The sequence below is a fragment of the Pongo abelii genome, chromosome 5, assembly GCF_028885655.2.
Source record: "Pongo abelii isolate AG06213 chromosome 5, NHGRI_mPonAbe1-v2.0_pri, whole genome shotgun sequence".
Classification (NCBI taxonomy): Eukaryota; Metazoa; Chordata; class Mammalia; order Primates; family Hominidae; genus Pongo; species Pongo abelii.
This window is the reverse complement of record NC_071990.2, coordinates 4,853,342-4,862,906: the sequence shown is the minus strand read 5'-3', so window position 1 is coordinate 4,862,906 and position 9,565 is coordinate 4,853,342. Positions and strand designations below refer to the sequence as shown.

The following is a 9,565-nucleotide window of genomic DNA, read 5'->3' as shown; positions in this document are numbered from 1 at the left end:
CAGAGGACATAAGATTTACAACTTCCCCAATTACTCTTGAAGGTAACATCACTACTGTGAACCTAAGATCTGCCTTTTGAGGTGTCTTTTCAGGTTTTTGCATTTCTAACATCCAGACGGCCCTACCTGGACCTGCCAGCCAGTTCTGTGGCCCCCATCCAGGAACTGACCCAGCAGAAGAGAACAGCTTCGACTCCCTATGATTTCATTCCTGAGCCAGCCAATCAGCACTCCTGATTCACTGGCCCCCTACCCACCAAATTATTCTTAAAAACTCTGATCCCTGAATTTTTTGGGAGGCCTGATTTGAGTAATAATAAAACTCTGGTCTCCTGCACAGCTGGCTCTGTGTGAATTACTCTTTCTCTATTGTAATTCCCCTGTCTTGATAAATTGGCTCTGTCTAGGCAGCAGGCAAGGTGAACCCCTTGGGTGGTTACAATTCTGACATGCTGCAACACGGATGAACCAAAGACATATGCTCAGTGAGGTAAGCCAGTCACAAAAGGAGGAGTATTGTATGATTTCACTTATAGAATGAGCAAATTCATAGATACAGAAAGTAGACTAGGCCAGGTGTGGTGGCTCATGCCTGTAATCCCAGCATTTTCAGAGGCCAAGGGGGTGGATCACTTGAGGTCAGGAGTTCAAGACCAGCCTGGTCAACATGGTGAAACCCCATCTCTACTAAAATTACAAAAATTAGCTGGGCGTCGTGGCAGGCACCTGTAATCCCAGCTACTCGGGAGGCTGAGGCAGAAGAATCGCTTGAACCTGGGAGGCAGATGTTGCAGTGAGCCGAGATTGCGCCACTGCACTCCAGCCTTGGTGACAGAGCAAGATTCCATCTCAAAAAAAAAAAAAAAAAAAAAGAATAGAGCCAGATGTGGTGGTGTGCTCCAGTAGTCCCAGCTACTTCAAGGGTGAAGTGGGAGTGTTAACTGCCCAAAGGGTTATAATATAATGTCATCTACAGAGACAACTTAACGTCTTCCTTTCCAATGTGGATGTCCTTTATTTTTTTTTCTTGCCTAACTGCTTTGACAAGGACTTCCAGTACCATGTTGAATAGAAGTAGTGAAAATGGGCATGCCCGTCTTGTTCCTGATCTTAAAGGAAAACCTTTCAACTTTTCCCCATTGAATATGATGTTGACTTTGGCCTTATCATATATGGTCTTCATTTCACTGAGGCAGATTCCTTTTATACCTAATTTGTTAAGAGTTTTTATGATCAAAGGACATTGAATTTTGTCAGGTGCCTTTTCTGCATATTTTGAGATGATCATATGGTTTTTGTCCCTCATTCTGTTAATGTGGTATATCATATTGATTGATTTGCATATGTTGAGCCATCCTTGCATTCCAAGGATAAATCCCACTTGATCATGGTGAATGGTTCTTTTACTGTACTGTTGAATTCTAGTTACTAGTATTTTTTTAGGTATACAAACTATTAATTAACAGACAAGGCCTACAGACTTATTTCTTCTTGGACATACCCATGGTATGGCCCTGGTGGCCCGTGGTCTTGGTGTGCTGACCTTGGACACAAAAGTCCCAGAATTGGTACGGCCCTTTATTGACCCAAATCTTCTTCAGTTTCTCCAGACCATTGGCCAGGACCTGGCTATATTTTCCATCGTCGACATCCTCCTGTCTGTTCAAGAACCAGTCTGGGATCTTGTACTGGCATGGATTCTGCATAATGATGATGATATGCTCCACCATATCCTCAGTGAGTTTTCCTGACCTTTTGGTGAGGTCAATATCTGATTTCCTCAACACCACATGAGCATATCTTCAACCCACACCCTTAATGGCAGTGATGACAAAGGCTATTTTCTGTCACCCATTGAATACTCACAAAATGTGCTGGAACTTCTCAAGGATCACTAAAGACATGGTGACAGCATGAGCAGCAGTCTGTAGGACTTTGGTGTAAAAGTAGCTTGCTAGTATTTTGTTGAGGACTTTTACATCTATGTTCATTAGGGATATTGGCCTTTAATTTTCTTTTCTTGTAGTGTCCTCATCTGCTTTGCTATAAGAGTAATGCTGGTCTCATAAAACAAAAGGTTTTATTTTTTTTCCCCAAAAAATTCCTTTTCTGATAAAGTGTCCTCGCCTTTTTGCCTCAAGTCTGGCTCCATCAATGAAATAATAAACTCTGAAGCTGATGTCACTACTACGCTCCCAGGCACTTTAGGATGTTTGACATTTTATTTGGGAGACAGTTTCGTTTTTCTACTGAATGATTACAAAGAAATCATTTTCCATGCAGCATACTTGCTCTCAATCAAAACACTCGGATGTGATTTCAAAGCCTTGACACAGACCTGCTGGGCTGTGGATTTCCAGGAGGGGCTGACTCTGGACACTGTAGCCCCCCGGGCCTCCCCAGATGTGTGTGTGTGTGTGTGTGTGTGTGTGTGTGTGAGAGAGAGAGAGAGAGAGGGAGAGACAGAGAGAGAGGTTGAGCAGTGACTGTCAGCCCTGATTCTAGATTCTGGGTGGCAGCCCCCAGATCCTAAAGGGAGAATCTGCTGACCCCAGAATTCACCCAAGCTGGAGAAGCTTAGCTTTTGGAGGCTGTGCAGTCTTCTTGCACTTTTCTTCTGTACACTGTGTAGATCCACATATGATCTCTAAGGACTGAATTTTGAGGGATGCCTGCAGTTCAAGGAGATTAAAGTATCAACAGTTTACCGTGTGCCAGGGAGCGCTAAGCAACTGTGTGAGTTTCCTCATTTAGTTCTCCCAAGGACCCCATGAGGTAGGGACACCAATGCTCTCTCTTTTTAGCAAGTCTGTGCATTGAGCTTCTCGTTAGTTTTCAATTCCCACAACCATAGTTTGAAGTCAAGGCTTCCTCACTGGAACAACAGGCATAGAAGTGCTTGTGTCCCCTGACTCCTGGATATTGCTCTGAGGAGTCTGACCCAGCATCTGATATGTGCTTGGCTGTGCCGAGACTGAAACTTTTAACTGGGGACATAGAAGAGGCTAGTCTCTAGCCTGGACACCATGCAGGTGACACTCAAATGACAGAGTAAATAAAGGAGATTCTGGGAATATGTATTCCTGGCAATAAATGATACAGAAAGAGTGACTGCAGGAAAACACGACTCTTGCCAGACTGCACAAAGGGTGGAAAGAGGGAAGGAGAAAGGCGTGTGCTTGATTCTCCCTGAGAGTTGGAACAAGACAAAAATGCCCACTTTCACACTTCTATTCAACATAGTACTGGAAGTCCTATCCAGAGCAATCAGACAAGAGAAATAAATAAAGGGCATCCAAATTGGAAAAGAGGAAATCAAACTGTCACTGCTTCCTGAAGATATGCTCGTATACCTAGAACACCCCAAAGACTCTTCTAAAAAACTCCTAGATCTGATAAATGAATTCAGTAAAGTTTCATGATACAAAATTAATGTATACAAATCAGTAGCTCTGCTATACACCAACAATGACCAAGCTGAGAATCAATCAAGAACTCAATCCCTTTTACAACAGCTGCAAAAAATTAAAATAATAATAATAAAATACTTAGGAAAATACTTAACCAAGGAGGTGAAAGATCTCTACTAGGAAAACTACAAGGCACTGCTGAAAGAAATCATAGATGACACAATCAAATGGAAACACATCCCATGCTCATGGATGGGTAGAATCAATATTGTGAAGATGACCATACTGCCCAAAGCAATTATAGATTCAATGCAATTCCCATCAAAATACCATCATCATTCTTCACAGAACTAGAAAAAACAATCCCACAATTCATATGGAACCAATAAAAGTACATATAGCCAAAGCAACACTAAGCAAAAGGAAGAAAGCCAGAGGGATCACATTACCTGACTTCAAATTATGCTACAAGACTATAGTCACCAAAACAGCATGGTACTGGAATAAAAATAGGCAGATAAACCAATGAAACAGAATAGAGAACACAGAAATAAAGCCAAATACTTACAGTCAACTGATCTTTGACAAAGCATACAAAAACATAAAGTGGAGAAAGGATACTCTATTCAATAAATGGTGCTGAGAAAACTGGCAAGCCACATCCAGAAGAATGAAACAGGATCCTCATCTCTCACCTTATACAAAAATCAACTCAAGATGGATCAAACACTTAAATCTAAGACCTGAAGACATAAAAATTCTAGAAGATCATATTGGAAAGACTCTTCTAGACATTGGATTAAGAAAATAATTCCTGACTAAAAACCCAAAAACAAATGCAACAAAAACAAAAATAAATAAATGGGACCTAATTAAACTAAAAGGCTTCTGCACAGCAAAAGAAATAATCAGCAGAGTAAACAGACAACCCACAGAGTGGGGAGAAAATATTCTCAAATGATGTATCTGTCAAAGGATAAATATCCAGAATCTACAAGGAACTCAAACAAATCAGCAAAAGAAAAACAAATAATCCCATCAAAAAGTGGGCAAAGGATGTGAAGAGACAGTTCTCAAAAGAAGATATACAAATAGCCAACAAACATATAAAAAAAAGCTCAACATCACTAATTATCAGGGAAATGCAAATTAAAACCACAATGAGATACCACCTTACTCTGCAAGAATGGCCATAATTAAAAAATTAAAAAACAATAGATGTTGGCATGGATGTGGTGAAAAGGGAACACTTTTTCACTGCTGGTGAAAATGTAAATTAGTACAACCACTATGGAAAACGGTGTGGAGATTCCTTAAAGAAGTAAAAGTAGAACTACCATTCAATCCAGCAATCCCACTCCTGGGTGTCTAACCAAAGGAAAAGAAGTCATTATACAAAAAAGACACTTGCACACACGTTTATAGCAGTACAATTCACAACTGCAAAAATACAGAACCAACCTAAATGCCCATCAGCCAATGAATGAATAAAGAAAATGTGGTATATTTACAACATGGAATACTACTCAGACATAAAACTAAATGAAATAATGGCCTTTGCAGCAACTTGGATGGAACCGGAGGTTATTATTCTAAGTGAACTAACTCAGGAATGGAAAGCCAAATATCATATGTTCTCACTTATAAGTGGGAACTAAACCATGTGGACGAAAAGGCCTAAGAATGATGCACTGGACTCCAGGGGGAGTCCAGGGAGGAAGGGAGGAAGGGTGGAAGGGGGATGAGGGATAAAAGACCACATATTGTGTTCAGTGCACTCTGCGTGGGTGATGCGTGCATCAAAATCTCAGAAATCACCACTGAAGAACTTATCCATGTAACCGAAAACCACTGGTTCCCCAAAAACTATTGAAATAAAATAAAATTTTTATTTTTATTTTTAGAAAAAAAAAGGTGCGTGCTAGGAGGAAGGCGCCAGATTGAAGGTGTGTGAAGGGGCTGGTAGGCTGGGCTGGAGGGGGAATGGGGCCTCCAGCTCTCAGCAGGGCAACAGTGGAACCACCTGGATGGTGGGACAGAGAGGAGCTCACAGCTCGTCCTGGACCCCATCCCCAAAAGAAAATGTCCCACCTGCTCCTTCCAAGATGCAGGGGGGCTTTGTGCACAGGGCTTTGTGGGCTCTGTAGGAGTAAAGGTACCAAGTTTTTGCACCTCCCTGGAAATTCTCTGATAACTGCCACTGTATGCCCCGGTGTCAGCCGTCACCAGCCAGGATGAAGACTCATGCCCCAGGCCAGGTCCCAAACAAGCTTGTGGCTAAAGGAATTTCACATGTCTTTAGTCTCTCTCTGTCTAAAGTAAAGGCAAGAAGAGAGGCCCTTTGAAATATCTAGAAATATCTGAGCTAAATGTATGGGTAAGAATTCCTTTCACAAAATGCTATTTTTCAAAAGGAAGCAGGGTGTCTATTTTCACCAAGATGGATATTTCACAGCACTTTGGGATGTTCATAAACACTTTCTTGCCTTCATTTAGCCCAGGAAGCTGAAAAAGAGACAGAACTGAATGAATTTGCCTTGCTTATTCTTCCCTGAAAGATGGCAGACAGCAAGTTGCTGCTTAGCATAAACCCAAGACCTGTGTGATTAAATAATATATAACCATGGGGAGCCAGCAGGCACATGAATTGGTTTTCTAACAAGTGCACTTTCGGCCAAGAGGGTTAGCTGAGGTGCCTGCTCCCTCTCTGGAGCCAGACCAGCAGCCTCAGGGCTTTCAAATACAGCCACTGTCTGCCCCAGGCGTATTCAAGACAGAAAAAAAATGCACATTTAAAGGAGTCCAAATCTTATGTAAAAACAAGTCCACAGGTCCAGCTGGAATGGTCCTTCCAAAGAGGGAAAACATCAATTTAAATATTTGATTTGTATCCAAATCCATTTCATCAAAGACCTGGCACCCAGAACAGTCTGCCGACCCATCTGAGAAAGAACACAGATATTTCTGGTGTGCCTGAAAAGTAGCCTCAGCTCCCCAGGCCACCGGAGCCAAGAGCCAGAACCGGCTCTGAGTTTGGGGCATCAGATTACCCAGTCCCAGGATTACACACAGGCAAGTCCGGCTGAAACCGGAGTTGCCCCAACCCTTGCTTTATGTTGGCTTTGGGGCTTGAGCTTCCTCAGTCACAGCCAAACAGGGCCTGAGGCTGGGAGCTGGTGGGCTGGGAGCTGGGGCCTCCGGGAGAGCTGGGTCCAGCCCCTTGGTTCCAGCTTCCCTGTGCTTTCTGCCACTCTCTCTGGATCCTTCAGCGGCAGATTTTCGAGTGGTCCGGCCAAAGCCCAAGACAGACACTGAGTAATCGGCTGCAGTTTGCAAAGCCATTCCGTTTTGCAGCTGCTGTTTTCATTCAGAATTTTCTGGAATTCCAATCCTCCCCCACCGCCCTCCATGGTAGGTTTGTTTTTTTTTAAGTCTTCACACTTGGAAGGCACTTGGGCCTCTGAGGTGAGGACATGGGAAGGACTCGGATCTGCCTCCCCACTTTGGAAGGACACCCAAGACACAAAGGGACCGAAGGGAGGGTAAGATGGAGCGTCCCAGCTGCTTCTGGGAAAAGACCAGGCCACAGACCACGGGAGAGCAGGGAGCACCTCACATCACAGCACTGCTCGACACTCAGCTATCCACCTCGAAAGCAAGATGCCAATCATCAAAAAGCAGAGCACGAGAAACAGCCAAGTCATCAGACAGACAAATCTCCCTCCCTACCACGCCTGGCGCACAGTGGGTGCCCAATCAATGTCAGTTCAGTCGAATGAATGTTTTTGACAGGATCGCCTTCACTGAGTACCAACTTCCTAACTCTCTTTTCCTCCATTGGAATGGTCAAGTTATTTGTACTTCATGGGCTGTTCTGAGCAACTCTTCTGACACTTTTTAAAAAAAGACCATTAGGGATATTTTGTCTCAAATATTAAAAAATGCATGTCAAGGGGGAAAACTAACTCCATAGAAATCTTTCTTTAAAACAATTTATTTACTCATTATTTATTTATTTATTTGAGACAGTCTCGCTCTGTCACCCAGGCTGGAGTGCAGTGGTGTGATCTCAGCTCACTGCGACCTCTACCTCCTGGGTTCAAGCAATTCTCCTGCCTCAGCCTCCGAGTAGCTGGGATTATAGGCATGCACCACCACATCCAGCTAATTTTTGTATTTTTAGTAGAGATGGGGTTTCACCATGTCGGCCAGGCTGGTCCTGAACTCCTGACTTCAAGTGATCCACCCACCTTGGCCTCCCAAAGTGCTGGGATTACAGGCATGAGCCACCGTGCCTGGCCTAACGATTTATTTATTTAAATTGTGGTACAATACAATGGAAAATTTACCATCTTAACTATATTTATTTTTATTTTTTTGAGACAGTCTTCCTCTGTTGGCCCGGCCGAAGTGCAGTGGCGCGATCTCGGCTCAAGCAATCTTCCCACCTCAGTTTCCTGAGTAGCTGGGACTACAGGTGCGCACGACCATGCCCAAAAATATTTCGTGTTTTTAGTAGATACGGGGTTTCAGCATGTTGCCCAGGCTGGCGTGAACTCCTGGGCTCAAGCAATCCACCCACCTTGGCCTCCCACAGTGTACCATCTTAACCATTTTTCAGTGTGCATTTCAACAGTGTTAAGTGCCTTCACACTGCTGTGCAGCCATCGCCACCATCCATCTCCAGGTCCTTCCCATCGTCCCAAACTGAAATTCTGTCCCATTTAAAACTCACTTCTCACTCCTCCTCTCCCCGTCCCCTGGCAACCCCCATTTGTCTCTGTGAAATTCACTACTCTAGGAAACTCACATACGTACAAAAAATTGTTTTTTTAATTTAGAAAATATTTTGTGGCTAAGGAGAGAATTATCAGCTGAATCCACAGATTTGACATTTCTGTTCCATGAAGCCACCGTGACACAAGCTCTGGTGTTCCAGGGTGAACAGTTCTTCCTTTGGTCACTATTCCTGAGGGAGTGAGAGTCAGGATGCATCAGAGTTGGATACAGTCTCTGGGCAGGCTCCACGCTCTCCTGGAGATTTAACTCAGTGTGCTCGATGTGGGCCAACCTGGACCCCAGGCGGACACGGATGCTCGGCCAGTGGCTCTGTGACCCAACCTTTCATTCCTTCCCTCCCTCAGTCCATGCTTCCCTCAGCCTGTGCCCTGCTCAAGTCCCTCCTGAGCCTGGAGACTCCTTCTCCATCCAGCTGCTGCCCACAGTCAGCTCCTGGGCTGCCCCATGTCCCCCCACTCCCTCCAGGCCTGTAGCCGGCTCCTTTCCTCTCCCCTTGTTTGTATCGAGCACATCAATGACTTCCCAATGCCAAGTCCAGCAGGCCTGTTATAGGCTGAATTATGTCCCCCCAAAATTCACTGTTGAAGTCCTAACCTCTAGCGTCTCAGAATGTGACTGTATTTGGAGGCTCCTTACAGCGGTGATTAAGTTAGGGTGAGGCTATCAGAGTGGCCCCTAATCCAATAGAATTGGTGTCCTCATAAGAAGAGGAAATTTGGACATAGACAACACACAGGAGATTGAGACCATCCTGGCCAACATGGCGAAACCCCATCTCTACTAAAAATACAAAAATTAGCTGGGTGTGGTGGTGCATGCCTGTAATCCCAGCTACTCAGGAGGCTGAGGCATGAGAATCACTTGAACCCGGGAGGTGGAGGTTTCAGTGTGCCTAGATCTCAACACTGCACTCCAGCCTGGGTGACAGAGTGAGACTCTGTCTCAAAAAAAAAAATATATATATATATATGTATATATATATATATATATGTGTGTGTATATATATATGTATATATATATATATATATGTGTGTGTATATATATATATATATAGAAAGAGAGAGAGAGAGAGAGAGAGAGAGAGAGAAGTGTAATATATATACAGAAAAGCTACCAACCCTGAGTACACCTTGATGAATTGTCACAAAGTAGGCACACCTGGGACACCAGACCCAAATCAAGAAAGAGAATATTACCAGAGCCTCCCTCCCCAGAAGCACCATTCCCCAAAGCACTAAGCAGCTCACTGACTCTTAACGCCATAGTTAGTTTGGCCTGGGTTTTAACCTTGTCTGATGTAATCATGCGGTATGAATTCCTCTGTATCTGGCTTCTTTTGTTCAACATGTTGGTGA

At 43.8% G+C, this 9,565-nt stretch overlaps 1 pseudogene; it reads right to left on the bottom strand.

The window, feature by feature from the left end:
- Positions 1 to 1,366: 1,366 nt before the first annotated feature.
- LOC100462344 (small ribosomal subunit protein uS13-like) lies at positions 1,367 to 1,904 on the bottom strand (annotated as a pseudogene).
- Positions 1,905 to 9,565: the final 7,661 nt, after the last annotated feature.